The following is a 24484-nucleotide window of genomic DNA, read 5'->3' on the forward strand; positions in this document are numbered from 1 at the left end:
AAAGGCAAAGAGCCAAGAGCCCAGGAATATGCCAAAGAGCCACCCCTCCTACCACAACCACCCTCCCTTGTGCCACTCTCCAACTCAGTTCTTTTAATGTTGGGTGTTTTAAAAGAGAGCCTACTAAATTTATATGAAGAGCCTAGAGATTTCATTATGTTTCCAGGGGGTGGGTGGCTAGGCTCAGTGGCTCACGCCTATAATCTCCGCACTTTGGGAGACTGAGGAGAAAGGATCACTTGAGGCCAGGAATTCAAGACCAGCCTGGGCAACATAGTGAGACCTCGTCTCTACAAAAAAATTTAAAAATTGACAAGGCGTGGTAGCTTGGGCCTGTAGTTCCAGCTACCTGTATTTTTTTCTTTTGTGGCAAGTTCTTGTTCTGTCGACCTGGCTGAGGTATAATGATGCGATCACAGACCACTGCAACCTCAATCACCGTGGACTCAAGCAATCCTCTCACCTCAGCCTCCAGAGTAGCTGGAACTACAGGAATGTATTACCATAATCGTGTTTTTTTTTTTATTTTTGTGGAGATGGGGTTTTTCCCAGGCTGAGATTTTATTAAATTTTGAGGTGTCTTTATATATTTTGGGAGCAATATTATATAATGAATGATTAAGTATGAGGATTTATAATCATTCTGCTGGATTTAAAATGTTTTTGTTATTTGGAGAACTCTGCCTTTATCTTCCCTGTGGCTTAACTTTATTATCTGTAAAACAGTAGTAACCAATAGTACATATTCAATGGGTTGTCTGGATGATTATATGAGATAATACTGTATAAGTGAAGGACTTGGCACAGGGTATAAGAAATAGTAAATGTTCTCTACATGCAAACAACAACTAATTTATAATGCTTACTATGTATCAGGCATCTTATGTATATGTATTAAATCATTTAGCTACTCATGAAATAAACCATATTATTGATGAGGAAACTAAGACATAAAGAACTTAAGTATCTTCTCCAAAGTTGCATAACTTGAAAATGTCGCAACTGGGATTTAAATTTAGGCAATCTGGCTCCATAGTCCATGGTCTTAACCCCTACAGTCTCAGCATAATTCACATTTTAGCTCCGTGGTTGGATAAAACTTGCCTTAGATAACTGTTTTTGTTACAGGCTAAATGACAACTTCCCTTTCATGATCATATCTGGTATTTTATTTCTTCTATTTTTTGGTTTTCGAAACTTTATTTGTTGTTCTTTGAGACTTCAGTGCTATAATCTTTATTCTTTTTTAAATCTTTATACTTTTTAAGCATGTTTTTTGGTTGTCTTTCATACTGAGTGGATTTATTAAAATGTACTAACTACTTTTTAACTTCAGATGTCATTGAATTACTTATTTAATATATTTTATGTTGAGTAAAGATCATAGCACTAATAATGAAACACTGAGGATACTTATCTCAGGCATTTTGTATTTTGGCAAGATTTCATCTTTCTCAGAGAATTTTAAGATATGTTTATATCTCAATGTTATATGAACACCATATATTTATATTATATTTATGTTGTATAAGCACATATTAAGAGGGAACATGTGTATGTATTTAACACACATAACATATGTATTTAATACCATATATATTTGCTGTTTGAGAAATTCTGTGCTGACATTCACACTTTTGCTGTTTTGGTCATTAGCTATCCAGATTTTCGTCATCTATTGTATTTGCTAAATGCTTTTGTAATCTCTTTGTCTTATCTTGAAGAACAACATACGTCATTGCTCTAATTGTTGATTGAAGAAACCTCTGAATATATAGGCATCATGATATGAAAATTTAGAGAGGTAAGTATTTAAATTAACCACTAGTTATGCAGAGAAAGCCAGGTAACAAGCATATGATATTTACATATTGTGAATTAAATTTGGAGAGCAGATTTACCTCACATATAGTCAGTCTCTTGCTTACCTGTGATCCGAGGGGTTATTTATTTATTTTTAACCGGAGAAGTAGCTTAAATGAATGGAGCAGTAGAAGATAATAGACAGAATTGCAGTCCTTTGAAATTTAGTGAGCTTAGGAAATAAGAACATTGTCTGTTTTAGAATCGTCATAAAATAAATGTCAGTTTGTTCCTCACCTGAGAAGTTTTGCACCGTTAAGTTGGTTCTCTCTTTAGCGTTCATGAAACTGAGACTTAAATTTCAGGAGGACATACCTCAGAGTTACATAACCTTAGGCTGATCTTGTTTAGGTATTAAAATGCCTGTGTGTGTGTGTGTGGTGTGTGTGTATTTTAGTTAATACTGTGACATTTAAATAGAAATACTTTCACATTTCTGTTTTCTGATAAAGATAGAGAAGAAAAGCTTCCAAACTTCATTTTTTCCTTCACTTCTCCTTATTCCCTTATTCTCTAGATGTAGTATGTGTCATTAGTTTAACCTTTTTTTCCTCCTTAATATGGTTGACTTATATGGAGAGGTTGATAACTTTTGAAAACTTGTATGATGATTTTCTTTCTTATTAAAGGACAGTCTCTCGAGACTCGCCTGGGCAACTTGGCGAGACCTCATCTCTACAATAAATCAAAAAATTAGCTGGGCGTGGTAGTACACTCCTGTAGTTCCAGCTACTTGGAAGGCTGAGGCGAAAGGATCGCCGGAGCCCAGCAGGTCGAGGCTGTGGTGGCCAGGAGTGGCCACTGCACTCCAGTCTGGGCGACAGAATGAGACTCCAACTCAAAAAATAAATAAATAAATAAAAGGACAGTCTCGCCCCTCTCCCATTTTGGACAATAGTAGTGCATGTAATATTTCCGAGAGCATGGTGACTCATGCCTGTAACCCAAACACTGGGAAGCCAAGGCTGGAGGATCACTTGAACTCAGGAGTTTAAGGTTGTGGAAAGCTCTGATCACACCACTGCACTCTAGCCTTGGTGATAGCAAGAACCTGTCTCTTAAAAAAAAAAAAATTCCTCTTAGGAGTGTACAACAAAAAATGAGTTTCACTTGAACATTTAATCAATAACTAGGAAAAAATGTGGGGAGAGGGCATAGGTTATTACTGAGAGGTTGAAATTTTTGGTAGGTCTCTGCCAGGGAGAGGCTGTATAACCATGAAAAATGCAGATAACCTCTCTGGGAGCCAATTATTTCATTCATAGAATGAGCAATGCATTTGATTAATGAGAAAATCCCTTTTAATGTTCACATTTCACGATTTTGTAATGCTACAGGAATGTAAAAGAGAAAGAAATTCAGATATGCAAAATATTATCTACGTGTAAGGAATTCTGAATTATGTATAGAATAAATTTCTCATTGACAGTGCTATTTTTAATTGTATTATTAATGCATACTATTTTTCTAATTTTAATTTTAGTTATATATTTTATAAGCCATAGCCTATTAAAAATGAGTTATTATAAGTCAGTCACTTTTCATTTATTGCTAATTGAGACAAATTTGTAAGAAATTTTTTTATAGTGGAAAATATTTTATTTTAGTCTGAAAAATTTTTCTTTTTCTTTCTATAAAACGAAATAAATTAAGCTTTTAAATAGATTGAAATATGTATATTAAAATGAGTTATATTATCTGGTTAAGATAGCTGATATTTATAGCATTTCTCATATTTGTTATCTCTGTATAGCTACTAATGTATGATATATGGTTGCTTTTCATTTTAAGTTTCAAGAAGCAATTACACTTACCCTAAATTGAGATGAATTAGGTTGATCAATTTCTGAATTGGCTCCTCCTGTTTCCTCTTGCAATGCATTTAAAAGAATTTAGATATAAGTATCGTATAACTATAAATACAACAGGCTTCCTTTCAAAAGAAGTTTTCTCTAATTCCATTCTCTCTACTGACCTCATGTATTATTAAGAAAACACATAATCAAGAATAAGGTTGTCTTTGCGAGATGGCTTGGTAACTCGCTTTTACCATTGCACATAAGCAGAGCAGTTATTCTAAATCACAGCATCACTTTCAGCTAGATAACTACTAAAATCACTGCACTGTGGTTTCCTGAAAATGCCGTAATCCTTCAAATGCCACATTAAACCGATAGGAAAAAACCATCCGTAGTGCCTGTACAGTTATGTAGAGGGATGAGCCATGAACCAAGTGAAAAGATGTTCTGGAAGAACAGTAACCTTTCCCTTGATGTGTGCATTTTCCATTACATTTTTGACACAAAATGTTGCAGTATGATTTAATGGTGGCATTTTCTTTTGCTGACTTTCCTTTTCTTCATTAAAAAGAAACCAAAGTTAGGATAGAAATGTAGGGGAAGAGTGACCAAGCACTGAATTCTGTAATAGGAATCTCTGTTTTCAAAATAAATTAATAAAGCATTTTAGGAATATGACTTTTCCCCTTTTACATTGTACATTAACTGTAATATACAAAATCAGTTAGCTGTGTTATGTTGTTAAAGATGATACTGTTTTTTCTTTAAAGTTAATTTTTTTCCATTGTCCTCCCCCTCTTCTTTTTAGTAACCCTTGGTCATAAATGATGTGTCAATAAATCAGGAAAGTCTCGTTTTAGTAATGACATAAACCTTACTTATAGCATACAACACCAAAAGTGTCCTACTTTTATTGTTACTTTGGTTATATTACTAGTGCTGATTATACAAGGAAACAAATATGAATAAATATGAATAAACTCAGGGTCTAAAAGATAATTTCTGTTAACTTTGAGAGGATATATTTTTATTATGAATGAGTGTCATAAAGTTATCCCATATAAAATGAGTAAAAAGTTCATTTTCACCTTTGAAAACATACCATATATAATTGGATTGAGAATACAGTTGGAAGATTTTGGCAATATTAGATTTTAAGTTTCAGTTACTGTGTTTAAGTTCAGTATCTGGGTGTAGGCCCTAACACACATTTACAAAACAAACAACAACAAAAACTTGAGAACTTATTTTGCACATGCATGTTTGTTAATATCTCATTTCAAAAAAAAAGTTATCAAATAGTGTATGACTAAATACAACTTTGTTTTTTTTCCCCCTCTGTATTATAGGAATATTCCTTAAAGCTGCAATTTCAAATCAAGGAATGGAAATTGATCTTGAAGTTTCTCAGTCAGTATGCCATCGGTAGTTTGTTTTCACCCAAATAAGTAACTTTTTCAGATGGAGATTTTATTGCTCTTTATGAACTCCATGGTGGAGATTACTAGATTTAGTGTTTTAACAGACATTAACTTTTGAGCTGCTTTTTTCCCCCAGGTGTGTTTACATTTATTTCAGCAATTTTTAATATTCACATTAGTTTATTTTATTTGTTGCAAACAGCTCTTCTCTAGATTAGAAGAACTAATCAGGATGATATGCAGTATGGGTGTATATTCTCCTAGTTTAAACTAAAAATGACTTAAGGACTTTGTTAGTGACAGGATTTAAATGTGCCAAGCAAATCCATTAGTGACCATCAGGTACAAAGTCTTGAATTTGAGTATAGAGGAAATTTCTAAAGTGGTGGACTGTGTACTTTCACTTCTCTATTTTACTTAATAACTAGTTAGTTCTACAATAAATCAGCCAGGAAAAAATAAAAAAAATAAAAAAAAACTAGTTATTGTTACTAGTCCATGTGATAATAGTGCTGCTATAGTGATGGAGATAATGTCAGACTATTTTTGTCATCATCACAGAGCTGCTGGTGATTTGGCCTAAGGTGCTAGTAGAAAATATAAAAGAACTCCTTGCAAGAAATTAATCATTCTAGTTTGGAAAAAGAGACAAAAATATGGAAAGTTATAGAACCCTCATACACTGGTAGTAGAAAATTAAAGTGGCATGAGTTTTCTGGAGAAAAATTATCAGTATGAATCAAAGTCATTAAACATGACTGGGCTATTTGGAAAGCAACAGCACTTGTAGGAAATTTTTCAGAGAAATATTCTTTTTTTTTTTTTTGAGTTGGGAGTCTCACTGTCGCCCAGACTGGAGTGAGTGGCCGCTCCCGGCCACCACAGCCTCGACCTGCTGGGCTCCAGCGATCCTTCTGCCTCAGCCTTCCAAGTAGCTGGAACTACAGGCACACGCTACCATGCCCGGCTAATTTTTTTTTATTTATTGTAGAGATGAGGTCTCGCCTGCCCAGGCGGGTCTCGAACCCGCGGACTCAGGCGATCCACTCACCTCAGCCTCCCAAAGGCGTGGGATTACAGGCCGAGCCACCGAGCCTGGCTCAGAGGAATATTCTGAAATTAGTACAGCTTTTATATAAAAGTGGTCTTTTTGGTGCTCATTATACTAGTGAAAAACATTTAGAACCAACTTAAATGCCTAGTATTAGAGGATTGGTTAAATGAATTTTGGTATGCCATAATTTCTCTTTTTTTTTTTTTGAGTTGGAGTCTCACTCTGTCGCCCAGACTGGAGTGCAGTGGCTGCTCCCGGCCACCACAGCCTCGACCTGCTGGGCTCCGGCGATCCTTCCGCCTCAGCTTTCCAAGTAGCCGGAATTACAGGCATGCGCTATTACGCCTGGCTGATTTTTTGATTTATTGTAGAGATGAGGTCTCTGCCCAGGCGGGTCTCGAACCTGTGGGCTCAGGCAATCCACTCACCTCAGCCTCCCAAAGGAGTGGGATTACAGGCTGAGCCACCGAGCCCGACTCATAAATTTCTCTTAAATGGCCACTTATTCAACCATTTAAAAAATAATATTTAAGGTGTGGCAACACTATCATGTAGTCTAAGTTAAAAATATCTTAATTTTTTAAGGATTTATTACCTTAATTTTTAAGTTTTTTTATTTGAAAACTTTTCTGTATTTTACAGTAAATGTATCTTTTATAACTGGAAACATGGTTTTATAAAGTTAATAGCATACAGAATTCTGATAGGAGACATTGGGTGTTAATAAGAAGACAAGTCAGATTGAAGAAATAAAAAGTACAGCTTAATTATGGAATCTCTTGACTGCCTTAAAAAATCAATGTAATAAAACCATAATGAAAGGACATGAAATAAAGTGAATTCTATTTTAGCTTGTATATCCTAAATTAGTGTAAGTTCATAAATTCTCTCCCTTCACAATATCAACGCTCCTTTGCATTATTTGTGGATAAGATGCATTCTCCTCTTTTCAATCATTTGTCCTTTCTGATTTATGAATTCAGTCTCCAGTGCCTTTCTGACTTAATGAATTGTTGATTTCTACTTCTTAGTCTCCCTTATATCTCAAGTACCAGGAATACCTGGAGATTTGAAAGAGAGTTGGGAATAACTAAAAATACTATATCCTGGCTGAATTGATATTTCTGTGTCATCACAAACAATGCTCAGCTTGTCAGGAACCCTCTTCAGGCTCAGCCCTCCTGCTTGGTAGAATTTTGAAAATTCATTTTTCTCTTCCAGAACAGAGTTCAGAGTAGTTATTCCTAATGTACATTCTGCTTTACCTTCTGGGCACAGATGCATGCTGTCTCCTCCTTTTCTTTTTTCCTCCCTCCTTCCCTTTCTCCCTCCCCCCATCTTCATGACTAGAAAGCCACAGAAAGTTATGTTGAAATAATCTCTGTTTTCCCTAATTTCACCTATGGGAACTCTTGGTTGGCATATTACCTAGTAAGGTCATTGTAAAATGGGTAGTTGCAATAAAACCAGTAAGAATGGGTAAGTTTAAGCTAGAAGGAAGCAATGGAGCTGGGTATTCCAGAAGAGAAGAGGGGAGGCCTCCATGAAACTGCCAGGAAACTGGAAGGGCCTTCTGTGCAGTAGGTAGATCAAAGCAGAGATTTATTGAGAGTTCTTTGTTGTTTTATCAGTGTGACAGAACATTAGATATAAGAAGATACTTTAAAAGACACTTTTAAAGCAGTTACTATTTGTTTAAAATGTAGTAAAAATAGTTACGGAATTTAAACTTCAAAATGTTTGGGAAGAATATATGTGTATATATAATCTGAAAAAATAAGAATATTAGCAATACAGATGTTTCACCATACACAACCTTTTATTTTATAGGTAATTAATGCCATACTGGATTAGAATATGTGTGGAAACTTAGTAGATTTATTTTCAAAGCACCAAATGTTTTCTCCCTACTTCCTTTAAATCTACTCTGTTAAGGACACAAAATCAGGTTATTGTAATCACCCATACTTCTTTTCTTTCAGTACAAACAAAATATTCAGTCTACTAACTGACTTCCTCCCTCTGTTTCTATTGTGGCTATGGTAGGCGTTACTTGACCTTTTGTTGTTTAACAGCACATAATGAATTTTCTCTGTAAATATAGAACTAAACCATTTTTTAATTTTTTTTTTTTTTTTTTTGAGTTGGAGTCTCACTCTGTCACCCAGACTGGAGTGCAGTGGCTGCTCCTTGCCACCACAGCCTCGCCTGCTGGGCTCCAGCGATCCTTCTGCCTCAGCCTTCGGAGTAGCCGGAATTACAGGCACGCGCTACTATTTTTGTATTGTGACTTTGAGGAAAAAAAAACGAATTTGATGTGCTATTATGAAATAGCTAATTAATGGCTTCTACATTACTCAGACAGGAAATCATAGTATCTGTTTTTGCTCTTTAGAAGGTCTTTGTGTAGTTTGGCTTGAAATTTTTTTTAAAGATCTGCTGAGATACTGTGTCATTTACAATTTTTAAAAATTATTTATCTTGGCATTAGCTTAATATAAAAAATACTGTTTTACTTTACCAGAATAGCATATTCTCCTGTTGATTTAAAAATAATTTATTAGTTTTCAGCAGCTTTATTTTGTTAATTTCTGAAAATCAGGCCTGCTAATATAAAAACTTGTTGAAGCTGTGTATTGATGTTGTAATCTTTTGTGTAATGTTCTGGAACTTGAGGGTGTTGAATACATGTTTGGTGATTTATTTCAAAGGCAGAATGTTTCTTTCCATTATAGAAGTCACTGGTGAATTCTGCATTACTACATTTAATGGCCTTTTTATTTTCTAAATACTCATCCTATTTGGCCTCATTTCAGCATTTAACATTGGTGACTAACCTTCTTCCTTAGAGCTTTTATCTTTTCTTGGTTTTTCATTGTGCAGTTTTTTACTCTAGTTCTTATCAGTAGCAAAGAATGTTGTTTAAAAAAAAAAAAGAGTGATTAAATGCTTGGATTCTGGAGTCTAATTTTGGGGTTCTGATTCTCATCCAGCACTTACTAGTTGTGACTTTGATTACATAATCTTTGTGCCTTAGTTTCCTCATCTGTCAACTGGGGGCAATAATTATTTCTACATCTAGAATTTCTGTGAGGCTTACATGAATAAACATACAGTGCTCCTTCTTTTTTATCAGCTCTCTCCTGGACTGTTTTAATAACCAACACTTTCTCTACTTTGAGTACCTCTATCCAGTTGTCTTACTAAATCATGAATTTGGTACTATTGTACTTAAATTTGTCCAGAGGTTTCTCATTTCTAGCAAGGAGTAAATCTAGACTCTGTAACATGGCTTAGAAGGCCCTTCAAAACCTGGTCTTAGTCTTTTTGTCTTCACTTCCAGCTATTCTCAGCTCCAGATAACCTATATGTAGACCAGCGCAGACTATCTCTGCTTCATAAAACTGTCCTGTTATTTTGACGCTATCTTGCTTTTACTGTATCTCATACTTTTTATCTGAAATAGTCTCCCTTTTTCTCTGGGTTGAAGGCTTCTCCATCACTTGTACTTCGTTCCTATGTCTTGGTCAGTCCATGATTCTTTGTGTGTAAATAATGTATGTTTGTTTTAAAGATGGGGGGTACAATTCAGGGTTAAGTATACAAATGTTCATTATGCAGGTACCCTTACTGATGAGGTGTACCCCTCCCCCCCGCAGTTTAATACTGTATCTTAATAATTAAATTAACTTTAATATCCCAGAGCCCCAAGCAAATGCCTGTTATGTGGTATGCCCCAAGTACATGACCAAAGAGAAAAAAATCTGTGGATTTTAATTAAAATGGTACTTATTTAATGTTTTAAGAGTTACAGTCATCAGATATTAATGGGAACTTGACTTACCTATGTTATTTTTATATACAAAACATTGATGTCTTGGTTAGATTGGGATGGTAGATTTTATCATCCTTCTTTATTTTAACTTTATCATAATTTCATTTTTTAAATGGCTGTGTTCTTCTATGAGTTATGGTACATCTTAAATTCTTAAATGGGTTTTATTACCCTTGATAGTACTCTCATGTTTCTAACAATAGTACCTATTTCTTTGAAATCTCAAATCACCATTAATCTGAAAATATACATATACTATTAATTTTTTCCTTTTTTACTGTTTAAGTGATATAGAATCTATTAAATTAGATCTGACTGCATTTTAATCCAGTTTTGGTAAGTATAGGAGAAATAAGACTATACATTGTTTTGTAATGTGCCTGGGTTCCTTTTCACTGTAATCCAAAAGAAATTTGTTAACAAAATGAGAGTTTCTGACATAGCTTTTTGGGGTGATTTCATGGCACTGAAAAGCACTTCCCTTTCTTAACCTGATGTTTTATTGTTGTTGTTTTAGCCATTGGTACTTTGATGTAGGGCCATACTGTTTGACTTTGCTCCAGTAATTGACTTCTAAGGAGTCTTTACCCTGGCGATTAAGTCTTTCACTGTTGCTTGCTGACATAGATTATACCTACAGCTATCCATTTGACCCCCTTAGCCTACTTACTTGGTAATTAATCTCTATGTGATTTCATTTAGCTCATAACTTCGTATGATACACATAGACACATGATGAGATGCTAACTACCATTTGTCTAACATTAGGTAAATATTTTTAAATATGAAAGAAGAAATTATAATTTAGGAAAATTATGATTCTTTTCATAAGTTGAATGGAGGCAAGAAGATAAAATAAATAAATGCATAACTTAAAACCAAGAGAAAGATTCTGTCACCTGGAGTAATTACTGTTTATAGGATATGATTCTACAAATTCTAATTTGTAGAATAGTCTACTTTTTTTCCTTCGGTATAAAATTGAACTTGCAAGGTTATTATTACTGTGATCCCTCAATATCCAAAGAGGATAGACTCCAGGACTTTCCTAGGATGCAAAATCTGAGGATGCTCAAGTCCCTTATATAAAATAGCATAGTATTTACATATAATCTATATACATCCTCCTGTATACCTTAAGGCATCTCTAGAGGATGTAAATGCCATGTAAATAGTTGTTTTACTGTACTGTCTGTTGTGGAGGATTGTTTTGCTTTGTTTTTTTGAGATAGAATCTCATTTTGTCACCTAGGTTGGAGTGCAGTGGCACCATAGCTCCCGTAACCTTGAACTTCTGGTCTTACTTTATCACCCAGGTTGGAGTGCAGTGGCACCATAGCTCCCATAACCTCGGAACTCCTGGGCTTGTAATCCTTCTGCCTTAGCCTCCCAAGTTATGTTTTATTTGTATTTTTTTTTTGTAGTATTGCTATTTCCTATTAGTTTTTTTCCCAAATATTTGCAATCCACAGTTGGTTGAATCCATTGATGCAGAGTGTATTATTCACACATATACACTCATACACACAGACACACAGTGACCTGTTTCCCAGCAAGAAAAGTTGTCAAATGGTTCGTACACTAACTACTGATGAAAATAAGAGTATTTTGGTTTTCAGGTATTTTTAAAATTTCTTTTACAGATTTAGCATGTTTTATATATAACCCCCCTTTTTCTTTTAAAGGAAAAATTTCAGTTTTCTTTACTGTTTCAGTTTTGTTGTAATATAAGTTGTTCTTCCTGACTTACTCTTTTAAATTCCTCTGTACCTTTGCCTTTCCTTCTGCCTCATATGTTATTCCTTATTCTTTTCCTGGTAAATTTGTTTACCTCTTATTAGTTGCTTTAATCCCTTCTTAGTTTTTTGTTAAACTTTCCTTAACCTTCTGTCTCTTTTTAAGCAAAGGTGGTCTGGTCTTCCAGTGTGATATGATTCAGTAGCAGTGTTTGCAGGCCTCAGTGATAATACTTGTCATGCTATAGTGAATCTCTCCTATTTTAGAGTCTTGCACTTTTGTTTAGTTGACCCCCATCCCACCATCAGCATTGAGGGTTTTTTTTTTTTTTTTTGACTCAGAATCTCACTGTGACACCAAGGCTGGAGTGCAGTGGCACACTCATGGCCACCACAGCCTCTACCTTAAGGGCTCAGCCTTCCAAGTAGCTGGAACCACAGGCATGTCCCACCACTCCTGGCTAATTTTTTATTTACTGTAGAGACAAGGTCTCGCCAAATTGCCCAGGTCTTGAACCTCTGGGCTCAAGCAGTCCTCTCACCTCCGCCTCCCAAAGGGCTGGGATTATAGGCATGAGCTACCGCCTCCGACTCAGTCTTGAAATTAATGAAGGAGTTTTATTTTTCTTTATATTTTGAGTCAGGATAATCCTTGGCATGTTATAGATTTTCGGTAATTTTTTAAATTGGATCACTAAAGGGTCACATAGAGTTTGACTTGGAACCCACACCTGTTGATTTAAGGGTTCATTATCATACTGTTATTACAGATTCTATGTTAGTAAACTTTTATAAGAATTCTACTCTTCTATAAGATACTCTTATAGAGCAGAGCTGTATCTTTGCATGCTCGATCAGCAGTACTTTTAAAAATAAAATATAGCCGGGCTCTGTGGCTCAGCCTGTAATCCCACGCCTTGGGAGGCTGAGTTGAGTGGATTGCCTGAGCCCGTGGGTTCGAGACCCGCCTGGGCAACTTGGTGAGACCTCATCTCTACAATAAATCAAAAAATTAGCTGTGTGTGGTAGCCTGTGCCTGTAGTTCCAGCTACTCGGAAGGCTGAGGTGGAAGGATCGCTGGAGCCCAGTAGGTCGAGGCTGCAGTGGCCGGGAGCGGCCACTGCACTCCAGTCTGGGTGACAGAGTGAGACTCCAACTCAAAAAAATGAAAGTAAAATTTTTTTTAAAAGTGTACGTTTTAATACTTGTATTCTATTGTCTTCACTCATCATTTTTGTTGTCAGTTGGAAATAATAGCTAACTGTACAAGTCTCTTTATCATTCAAATATTTGAAATATGAAATCTTTTGTAGTGTCATATTGTCATATGTCTTTGGGCTTCTATATTTTCCATCTGTGCCAACAGCTGCCTTCATTCTGTGACATTCATTTAGTCTGATCAGTTCAGTGTAGTTGGTGATCAGTTTCTGATAGATTTTTTGAGCTTTAACCTTCACTGTCACATATTTTTTTTTCATTGTGAAAAAGTCTTTAAAAAAAAATTTAGTTAACAAAAAATTTAACAAATTTCACTTAGCAAAATACACCCAAAAGGAAATCACAGTACAAAGAAAGTCAAGGCCTCACCAATTCCTACAGTATTAGTATTGTGCCTCAGTTCTCAAAACTAACTTTTAAAAGCTGAAACTTAACCTAAAGGATTTTAAATGAAAATGTAAACTAGAATGAACAAACATGAGATATTTCTTTGAATTAGAGAGCTAGCACCTTTGAATTTTCCAAAAAGCATGTCTCCTCAGTGTTTTCACTGTGATGCGGTGTAAAAGACTCCCACTTAGCATACTTAAACTACTTAAATTCAGATAACATCACTCTGAAGTATACTACCAAAATGTTAATTGAGAAAAGCTGAAAATAGTTTTAGTTTACTCAGTATCACATGCTAGAAGAAAAGTTTGCATGAGAAAACACTAAAGATGTAATTTCTTAATCCAGATTTCACAAACTCATGGTGCAAAATGGGTCCCACAGCTTCCTCTAGAGTTAAAACTGCTCTTCACTGCTTGTTGGCTGCCTGTGAAAATTTGATTGAAATAACTCAAATATTAAAAAGCTAGTCATATCTGCCCATGCTGTTCTGACCGCTGTAGCTGGCCCCATAACAGCTACTCCCTGACTGGCTCTCCAGGCCACTGTAAGTGGCCTGGGCTGCTGATACCCCCATGCTCTGCATCACCTGGCTGCTATATGCCCCTTTGCTGGATACTGTGGTTGAATTCAAAAGGAGTTCTATGTATCTTTGTTGCATGTTGACTCTGTCTTTAGACATAGCCACCACAGCTTCTTCATGAGTGGCAAACTCAACATCTGCTTCGCCCGTCACTCTTCCATCTGGGCCAATCTCAGTATGAACTCTCACAGGGTTGAGTGGAGAGAAGAAGTCGTAAATGTCATTTTCGGTAGCTTTGTATGGCAGCCACCTCATGTGGACGCACCTCATGTGCTCTGTGCTGTGAACTTGCTGTCTCCATATCTGTGGTCAAACATTCTGGAGAGACAGTAACTGAGGTCTCTCCCAAACAGGTCAGTGGTGAAGCCGTAGCCATTGCTGAGGCCACTGTATTCCTCATATCCCCCATAGCCAGTGCTATAGGCACTTTGCCGCATCCTATGTAGGCCTGCTTGCTTCACAATGCCTGTGTATCTTCTGGCTGTGCCAGGCCAGTCATAGGTCCCTGGGCGCTGCACAGACATGAACTTCAGAGGGGGATCAGAGTATGACCTGACTTCCTCCTGACTGCTCTTGAACACCTTGGTATACCTGTGCCCTCTCCTCTCCTTGTGCTTCCCTAGAGCCTTCTCTGCTAACTCCTGTGAGGTAAACTACACTAAAGCCTCCCCTGTAATCTTGCCTTTGAGGGCCACAGGCAATGTGATCCCATTTGGCACGATTTCCAACCCTGAGAAGAAGTGAACAATTTCTTCCTTTGTGCATCCAAATGGAAGTCCTCGAAGCCGCATGAAGTCATCGTTGGCCCTTTTGGCACTGTTGGGACCACTGTGCTTCAGCACCCAAAAATCCATCTCGGTTCCGCGGGACTTGAGCACTTCAATGTATCGGTGTCCCATTCTTTCCCTGTCTTTTTTCAGAGCCATTTGGACATCATCTTCTGATTCAAGTTCAACAAAAGCCTCACCACTCTGCCTGCCCTCTCTAGTATAGATGAAATGGACACCCGCAGCCCCATCGTGAATTGTGCATTCGGAGAGGAAGTTGTACACATCCTCAATAGAACAGGACCAGGGCAGGCCGTGGAACTTGACCACAAAGCCCTCACCTCCCTCAGGGCCTAGCATTACGGACACTTTACAGGGCAGATGTTAGACAAGCTTGGGCACAGCTTTTTTTACGGTTTGAAACAACTGTAGATGCCTTCAATGGGACACATTTCTGGAAAGCGACTTGTCCACAGAGGACAGCAGGACTGATTTCTACTTCTATCAAGCAAGCGCGGCTTACATCCAAAGGCGCTCAAATTTCACCCGAAGCTTAACAACACAGAAGACTCCGAGGAAAGTCCAGGTGCATCTTCTTTTTGTTCCTAACCTGAAACAAAAATTCAAGTGGCCAGGGGCAGATACTTCCTGCAAGACTGGAAAACTCAGGGCCACGGCTGTGCGTGTTTTGGCAGGAAGCACCGCTGAGGTCTGGTACAAGGTGATGGCATTCCTGCGGCCTCTACCTGGCAATCCCCACTGTCACATATTTTTAAATTCTGCGTCATTATAGTAGTAATATTATATCCAATATGTGAAAATGTTTACCTTGTCCATCTTCTATACTTTCTTGTTCTGATGTTTGACTCTTAAGTCTCTGAAAACAATTTTTAGTAATTCTGTGTGATTTGTTGCTATCAGACAGACATGATATCTGTGGGTTTTCAGTCTTGGTAAGCCTCTTCACAGGTAAATAATAAAAATAACTCTTATTCCACAGGGTTGTTGAAAGTATTTTATTTAAATGATATTAAATGCTTAGCAATACCTGGAATATAGTAGGTTTGGGCAGATATTTTTCCAGTCCCTTCTCTTTTTTTTTTTTTCTTTATCAGAATTGTTTTAATTGTTTTCATAGTTATTTTATATACTGGATACCCAAGCTCCTTATTTCATTTGCTTCATATGAAACTGCTTTTAAATGCGACAGTTAGTGGAACCAACTGTCTTAACCTTTCTAAGGTGTTAGCCATTAAAATATTCTTTGAAAGTACATCACATTTGAAGATAAATATATAACATTGATCTTTTTATACCTCATTGTTTAACCTGTAGTTCTCTAGGATAAGGAAGAGATTTGGGGTTAGATTGTCTTCATCTATGATTATTTTTATCAACTACAAATTTGGATTATGCTGACTTTGTTAGTAGAACTAGAATTTAAAATGGGAAAATAAGTTAAATGACTCATCAGAAATTTCCTAAGATTTGTTTACTGTCAAATTTGAAATTTTCTGTATAAGAACCTACATATTTTCACTAAAAGGCTTTTTATAAACTTAGTTCCCTTGCCTGTATTTTAAATATCTGGAAATTAAGCTATCAAATCCAGAATTTATTCTCTCTTCCCAAAACAATACCTTTTTTATTTACCTAAATTGGTTATTATGAGATTTAACTCTAGGCAAGAGCGTGCTGTTATTTAACCAAAGTTTGCTTTATTGCACCTTAACTTTAGTTCTTCAGTAAAAGAAAGAGTAAAAATTGAGAACCAAATTTAAAAAATGAATAATTCAGTTTTCTCAGTCTTTCATAGATACTATATATTCTTTAATTCTGATGGCTTAACTTTGAACCTTGTCTAGATATTTTATGATTTCTTTAACAGGTGACATTTAAAACTCCTACAACCACTCATACTTCAAGATCTAACTCAGATATCACTTACATCCTTTTAAGAATGATCCTCTGAATTCGTATGTCTCTTATAGATCCCTCTACATAACAGTTTAATGGATAAATAAATAGCTTTCAGTATCTTTAATAAATATGAAATAGAATAGACAGTAAATCTGGTGAGGAGAAACACAGGAATCTTTTTTTAAAAAGAAAAGGGAAAAAACAGTTTTCCCTTTTGTTATATGATGTACTTAACAAATGTCTAAATTTCTAAAACACTTAAGCAATTTTGGGGAAAATATCAGGGAATATAAGAGGCGCAAGTTAAAATGGTTGATTATTACCTCATGACTGTACTATTAAAAGTGTAACTTTATGATGTGCCTTTAGAATAGGGTTGTTCATACATTCTTTCTGTGTATATGTTATTCTTTAGAATTAAGTTAATGTGTGAAGCAAAGAACCCTAAGTGTGATTTAGGTCGTACGTAGGCAACCAGTTGAACTACGTGAAGGTAGTTATTTATTTATTTATCTATTTATCTATTTATTTTTCAAGAAGTGGGGTATAGTTCAGGGTTCTGTATACAAATGTTCAAGCGTACCCTTGTTGATCAGGTATGCCCCTCCTCCCCCAGCAGATTCCCACTACTGCCAATTCCACCCCCACCCTCTCCTGGCAGTTTCCCACTACTGTCAATCCTTTCCTATAGTATTAGGATAATTGTTCAAGTTTCGTTTATAAGTAAGAACATGTGATACTCAGTTCGAAAGTAATTCTTAAGTATATTCTCTACAAATAGTAGCAAGTGGAGAAGGAGTTCTACTTTGAATGAAACTCTTTACAATTGCCCAGTGGATTGGATCAACACAGATCGCTGCACAAGGAAGACAAGCCCAGAAAGAACTAAATGGGATTCAGTCGCATCCAAATGAAATTATAGCTATCAGTAACTTTCCTTTTGAGTGACTGAAATCCTCCAGATCCCAATTTTTCTTTTCGGGTTGCTCATTTACGCCAGTTATTAAATATTCACGAAATTGCCTGATTATATCAGGGACCTTGTTATGACTTGGTCTGTGAAAGCAGAGTTTTATGAAAGCAAAGTTGAGTTTTCTTGTAGAGCATTGAACACACTGACTGAAGATTTCTTTGACTGCTTTTCTGAAGTTTTCATCTGTAAAGAAACTGTGAAAACTGTTTTTTTACCTTTTCTTTTAAAAATTAGATTCCTGTGTTTCTCCTCACCAGATTTACTTTCTAATCTATTTCATATTTATTAAAGATACTGAAAGCTATTTATTTGTTTATCCATTAAATTATTATGTAGAGGGGTCTATAAGAGACATACGAATTCAGAGGATCATTCTTAAAAGGATGTAAGTATATTTGAGTTAGATCTTGAGGTATGAGTGGTTGTAGGAGACTGAGATGGGAGGTAGCAAATATTTCAAGGGGATAAATGAACATGAACATGACATAGGTGGTACTATAGGAATTATGTGTGATGTAAATTTAAGGGAAAATTGGATTGGGGCCTGGGTTCAAGGCTGAAGATATTAAGGGACTTAATGGGGACTAATGGAATGCAAGGGATGATCCAAAATATAGTACTTCAGAAGGTTGACATTGCAGTGGCATATATGATAAATGAATGGAGGAAGACCAATGTGGAGACTGGGAACCTAGCCTGATGGAAGCAGAAATGAAAAGGATTAGCAAGATCCAGGAAATATGATGTCACACTGGGGTTGCAACAGATAATTACAAAAAATGGGAAAGCAGAGGAGAAAGAGAAGTGTTAAATCAAGCTAGCTGACTTTATGCTTGAATAATTGCAGAGAATAGTGAGACCAGTAACATAAAAAAAAGATGAATGACTATTTTTTAGAAACAAATACAATGGGTGAATAGAGGATTATGAGGGGTTTTTTTTTTTTAAGCCTGTTGAATTAGAAGTTTTTGTAACGCATTAAAAGTTAAGGTGTTATAAATATAAGAAATAAAGCTGAAAATAAACTTGGAAACTATTAGAAAATTGTTTTTACCCCTTAAGCATTCAGTCCTTATTTTCTTACCTTTACTTTAAGTAAATGACTATGTCTTTGAGTGAATGGGTAAGGTATGGTAGGAAATCATGTTCTGTATGAATCGAGGATCCAAATGAGTTGGATAGGTATTCTTGGTTTAGTTGGGTCAGATAATATTCTGTCAGTACAACTTAGTGTTGTTAGGTTTAGGGTGATTATTAGAAGGAGCTGGCACCCCATCTAATTTGTCATAGGTATTGATAACAATATTTTCTCAGTTTTCTAAATTACCACTTGGAATTCCATTAGTAATAGTAGATCTTTCTAATTTGAAATTACATTTTAATTTATTGGTAGATTAGAAATTCAGGGCCAGGAGGAATTGAACTGTTCAAAAACTTACCTAACTTTTGAACCTCTCTAGCAATATGTTGTTATCCAGCAATTTGTTTGAATACTTTCCCCGACCAAAGAGAGTTAACAGAAGAGGCAGAGTTAAGGCTAGCTCAGTCCTCACCTGAGAATTAGCCTTTCCTTCATATTCTCAAAGCTCATTGTTTATCTCCATTGTGTCTAACTTAGCAACTTCTTCAGTAACTTTTCACTGAATAAGAATCAATAAAGTGAGCACACTCACCAGTCCTTGGCATGTTTGTCTCTTCCTCTCTTTGTCTTCTCCATCTTTTCCTATTCCTGAGCTATCAAAGGACCATCATGCAAAAAGGTTTTAACATTTAAGTTTAAAGGAAGGCGTGTGTGTGTGTGTGTGTGAAGTAGTATATGTGAATCTTTGTATTACCTGCTCAATTTTTCTGTATATCTAAAATTGTTCTTAAAAAGTGTGATTAAAAATATATAGGATGGTGAGTGGAAACTTCTTTTTCTTTCAAAAAGTTTGCTTATTGTAAAAATATACATACAAAAATACCAAAAAAAAGTAAGTTTAAACCAACCATAATCTTTTTTAAAAATGATTGTTTTTTTCAGTAGCTTTCGGGGAGTACAAATAGTTTTTGGTTACATGGTTGCGTTTTATAGCAGCAAAGAAATCTGGACTTTAAGTGTACCCACTGCCCCCACCTGTGCACATTGTACCCGATAGGTAAATTGCCTGTAATCTTATAGCATCTTAGTGTGTTTAGTCTCATTTACATATTTTTAATGATTCTTTTCAAAACATATAAAAATGTAACTTTTGGATAGTATTTGAAAGCTGGAAATATCAGACTATTTTGGGAACAACTTTCTGTTATAGCCCTTCTTGACCGATTCTCCTCCTTTGCTGGTCTAATGGCTTCCTTGAAGTGTTTCTCCATCTCCAAGCTGTTTTCTACCAGGTTACTCTGTTCACCCTAGCATCTTTGTTGTTCCCTCTTGCCTCCTTTCTGTGTCTCGCTTCTGATTACCCCTTCCTTGGATCCCACTGTCTTCTCTGCTGCTATCATATAACTGGGCTCTACTGTGTCTCAATTTTACCACCTTCTGGATCTTTCTTTACCTGGCAAAATGATCAGATCCTGACTACTCATCCTGTAAAGTCCACCGGTGTCCTCACTGATACCCAGAGCAGGGCATGTGCCCTCTTCCCCCTTCATTCCCCACTGCCCTCTGCCATTCTTTACTTGTTCTCTGAATACCATTAGTCCCAGGCTGTCCTGGATATTTACTGAGCAATTATGGGTAACAGAGGGTTACAGCACAGAATGTTCTAAAAGTTAAGGTAAATGTTTTATGTCACTATTCTTAAAAGTTACTTGGCTGTCCTGCCACTAAGAATGTTTCCTTTTGCCTTAGACATGACTTTATAAAAAGTGATCACTGATTTAAGCTGTGTCTTTAGACGTAACATGATGCTTCATTGTACATCATGAAGAGAGAAGAGTCTAAAAAAAGAATTAGAAAATTAACTGGATTTTGTAAATGAAACCTAAAAGTACTTTTAAAAAATACTTTTCTGTTAGTAAAAATTGGAGAAGAAATGTTTAACTTTTTAAAATTTTCATATTTGAATAATGAAGGTAGTCACTGAGTTTTTCTTATTAGGATACTGTTCTGATAAAATGTGAATTTAAATTGTTTCCTTGTTTTTTTCCTATAATTAAGTTGATTTGATGATTTTATTAGACATGTGGAATGACTTACCTGCCTCACACTTTTAGTGTTCATTGTATAACATTCTTTGACTTTAAAATCCATATTAAAGCATCAAACCTTTAAGTGCCTTTGTATGATTCATAAGTATTTTTTATGTTATGTGTTTTCAGTGTTTGAATATTTACATTTTCTTTTTCTTTTTTAATAAATGCAGTGTAGTCAAGTAATTTTTACTTAAAGAAAACAGAAGCCTGAACATGGTATACATTACATAGTGAAGTGTGGTATTTCTGGGGTATATAATTTTAGAGTAATAAACATAACTTCAAGCACATATAGCAGTGAAATATTTCTCATTTTATTCATTTATTTTTCAGTAAGATTTGCTTTTGCAATTTTTAACTTATTTTCCATTGCAGTGTGTTAATATTAAGTTATATAAGGGATATATTGTATATTAATCACATTGGAAAGACTGAGATTCTGGCCACAGTTTTGCTGTTGGCCAGTGAGTGACATCTAAAGTCATTTTCTTACCTGTAAAATGAAGATATTAACCTCATTTTTTCCTCAAATCTTGTAACTTTTACAACTCAAAGAGATTTCAAAACAATATACAGTTCTAAAAAAGATCCTGAAGTCTGTAATCTCATCAGTCATCTGACACTTGAGTGTCTACCTAGTATCCCTACTAAGCAACAGGAAATGAGCTTCTGCCAGAGACAGAGGTGTGGGCCTCTTCCGTTTTGAGGCAGGAGCTGTTGACCATTGACTTTTGGCAGTTTCTCTCTCTGAGTAAGGTGACATCTTTTTTGTGAAAAAATTTTAAGCGCTTAGAGTTATACAAAACAAGTATAATCCGATTTCTAGTATTAGAAGCCCACTATATTGCTTTCTGGTTTTTCTCTTTTTTTAAATTTAGTATTCTAGTTTATCTATTACTCCTGTCTGTAACAAGATTTTGATTTTGTATTGCTTTGGACAGATGAAATAGACAAAAAATTGAAAGAAGAGATGAGATGAATTTGAAAATTATCTAATTGAAATGAAATTGAAAATTTGCACATTTTGGAGTTTGATGCGTTTCCCCGGAGAAATGTCATTTTAAAGTCTTTTTGGCCTGGGAATTATAATGCTGATGTTAGATGCTCAGTATACCCCAGACTGTGTTCTCTGGTATTTAAATGTATTATCACATTCAGTTCTGTTAACAGTCCTTTGAGGCATGCATATCTCTGTTTTAGAGACAAAGTAACTGAGGTACATAGGTACTAAGCAATGTGAAATAAAAATTATTCCAATTACATATTGAAATTATATTATGTAAAGTTATATATTACAATATAATTTCTTCTCTTTAAAATACATTATTATAGTGTTTGATAAAATTGGGTTTCAAGATACTTACTGAGGTGTACTGAGGGCTTACTGTGTGCCAGTACGCTAGTGCTTTTCATATTTAATCCTCACAACAATCTCTCATAAGATAGATATTAATTTCATCACTATCTTACAGGTGAGAAAATAAGAAGAATTAGTGCCTTAAATCATACCACTAGAAAATGGAATTAGAGTACAGGTATAGCCAGTCTTGATGACACAGCTCATGCACTAATTGTTAGGAATACTGCCTCTCCACACCAGATCATTTTAGCATGCTTGACTTCGTTGGGGGAAAAGACGTAGGTACTTTCTCTTGCCTGGCAATTCCAACTACACACAATACAGAATATATTGATAGTTTCTGGTAAACTATCAGTGAACATCAGTGAAGCTCTTTGAAAATAGTTAATTTCTTTTTTTCTACATTAATTTATAAGATGCTTACTAGGTAAAACATGAAATACATATAAAGCCAGAACTTGATCTAAAATACTGCATGGTCTTTTGTCCTGAGGCGATTAGAGCCATGACAAGACACAACTGCTATTCTGGCTTTAAGGAAAATTTGGAATATTAAATGGGATTTAAGATGGAGGAATATTAGCTATAGCTCTTTAGTTTTTTTCATAGTTACACTTCAGCTTAGATTTAATTGGAGTTTAAAGCAGATTTCTGTATCTAATGCCTCTATATTCAGATGCATATAAAGTCAAATACGAATATATTTTTCATTTGTCTGCTCATCTCCATTATTTGTGCATGTAATTAAGAGTTCATGACACGTCTACTATAAATGGTATGGTTGCTTCCTCTTGCATTATGCTTTTCCAGTAGTGCTTCAGCTGCAGACAGAGCACTTCTCAGAAGGGCAGATTGAGAATATGTGGGAAGTTCTTCACTCAGAGACTGAAGCACTAAGAAAAGCTAGCACATTCAGCAAGGGAGTCCAGCTCTGTTATTTCTCAAACCTTGTTAAACACAACCTTTCTCTGAGAACTGAGTTTCATGTTTTCATTTTCTTGGGGTAGGGATACAGCTTTGCTTTTGCTTTCTTATTCGCAATTTTTTGGTTTGGCGTGATGGCTCTCCTCAGCAGTACTTTATTTGTCTGTGTGCCACTTTTCACTTTCTTTTTCTCAATGGAACTTAGAAGCATTAAACACATCTCTTTAATAGTTAAATATTAAAAAAAGAACTTTTTCTGTGATGTGTGACTACTTGGCATTTTTACCTTATCTATATAGATCTAAGTATTTGAAGGAAATGATAAATTTTTATGCGTACCACAGTCAAAATATTTTACTTCTAATCACTAAGCACATAAAATTTATCCTTGAAAATAAAGACAGAAAGGTAGCAGAAATTTGTAACCAAACATATTTTCTAATGTAGTCTTTTAGAAAGGAAAGCATTATAGGCACAGGGAATGAGAATCATTTGAAAATTTATTCCCTGAGATTCTACATTTACGTACAACCAGCCCTGTAACATACTGATCAGATGTGCTTATTTTTAGCGCAGTTAAATACTTTCTTAAGTAATGTTAAATTGCCATATTTGATGAAAAAATAGCTGACCATTATAATTCAATATATTTATTGATTAAATATATCTTTCTTTTTATAAATACAAGTCTTTCATTACTTTTGTATTACTTTTTTCTTGTTTTAGAAAGATAGATTTATTTTGACAACCAAAAGTAGTAATATTAATAATACAAGAGGAGGCAACTCCATGTTTCAAATGATGAAATAGTTTCATTTTAATCAATAAGAACCTGCACAAGATCATGGCATTTAGGTTTAGGGTATCTATCTCTTTGGACCAGATCATATGTTATTTGCATCTACTGTGGTATTGTTAGTATGTTTCATAAGACATAGTGCAGAGCTGCTATGATCTTTCTATGTTAATGTTCTTTTCTTATCACTTTACTGTGTAGATACCCTTCATGAGACCCAACTCTGCCACAGCTCATCTTCGGAGGCAATCCCGGAAACCTCTTTTAAAAGTGTGATTTTAAAAATGTGGATTAAACTCTCAATAAGTACATAAAGTAAAGGAGAACAGCTATCTTATCCTTTCTATAAGCTTATCACTGCAAAAAGTTGCCTTTGCTTGTCAGGTTTGGATAGAATGTAACTGATTGGTTTATAACTTGGACTGACAAGGCAAATTTGCCAGTGTGGATTTTTTTTCCTATTTTCTTTTTTTTTCTTTTTTCACTAATCAGAAATACTTGATATGGGCATTGTTGAATAATACTGGGTAAAGGTTTTGTCAGAATTGTCCTATTAAGTAATGTCTTTCCCTCTTGCTTCTTCGGCAAATGATAATATACAGTGTTTGGACCTACTGAAGAGTTGCTAAAGCCTGTGGGACTTAAATGCAATATGCTACTTCCTGTTGTTG

General features: G+C 35.4%; 1 protein-coding gene and 1 pseudogene across 1 annotated transcript in view; one reads left to right on the plus strand and one right to left on the minus strand.

Moving 5' to 3' along the window:
- The window catches only part of PHF14 (PHD finger protein 14), a gene marked incomplete at its 5' end in the record, with an annotated part of 157476 nt that overhangs the window by 66568 nt on the left and 66424 nt on the right, over positions 1-24484 (plus strand). The gene's annotated exons all lie outside the window — the stretch shown is intronic.
- Positions 13783-15023, minus strand: LOC103265853 (annotated as a pseudogene).

The sequence above is a fragment of the Carlito syrichta genome, unplaced genomic scaffold, assembly GCF_000164805.1.
Source record: "Carlito syrichta isolate Samal-C Ts95f unplaced genomic scaffold, Tarsius_syrichta-2.0.1 Scaffold306890, whole genome shotgun sequence".
Classification (NCBI taxonomy): domain Eukaryota; kingdom Metazoa; phylum Chordata; class Mammalia; order Primates; family Tarsiidae; genus Carlito; species Carlito syrichta.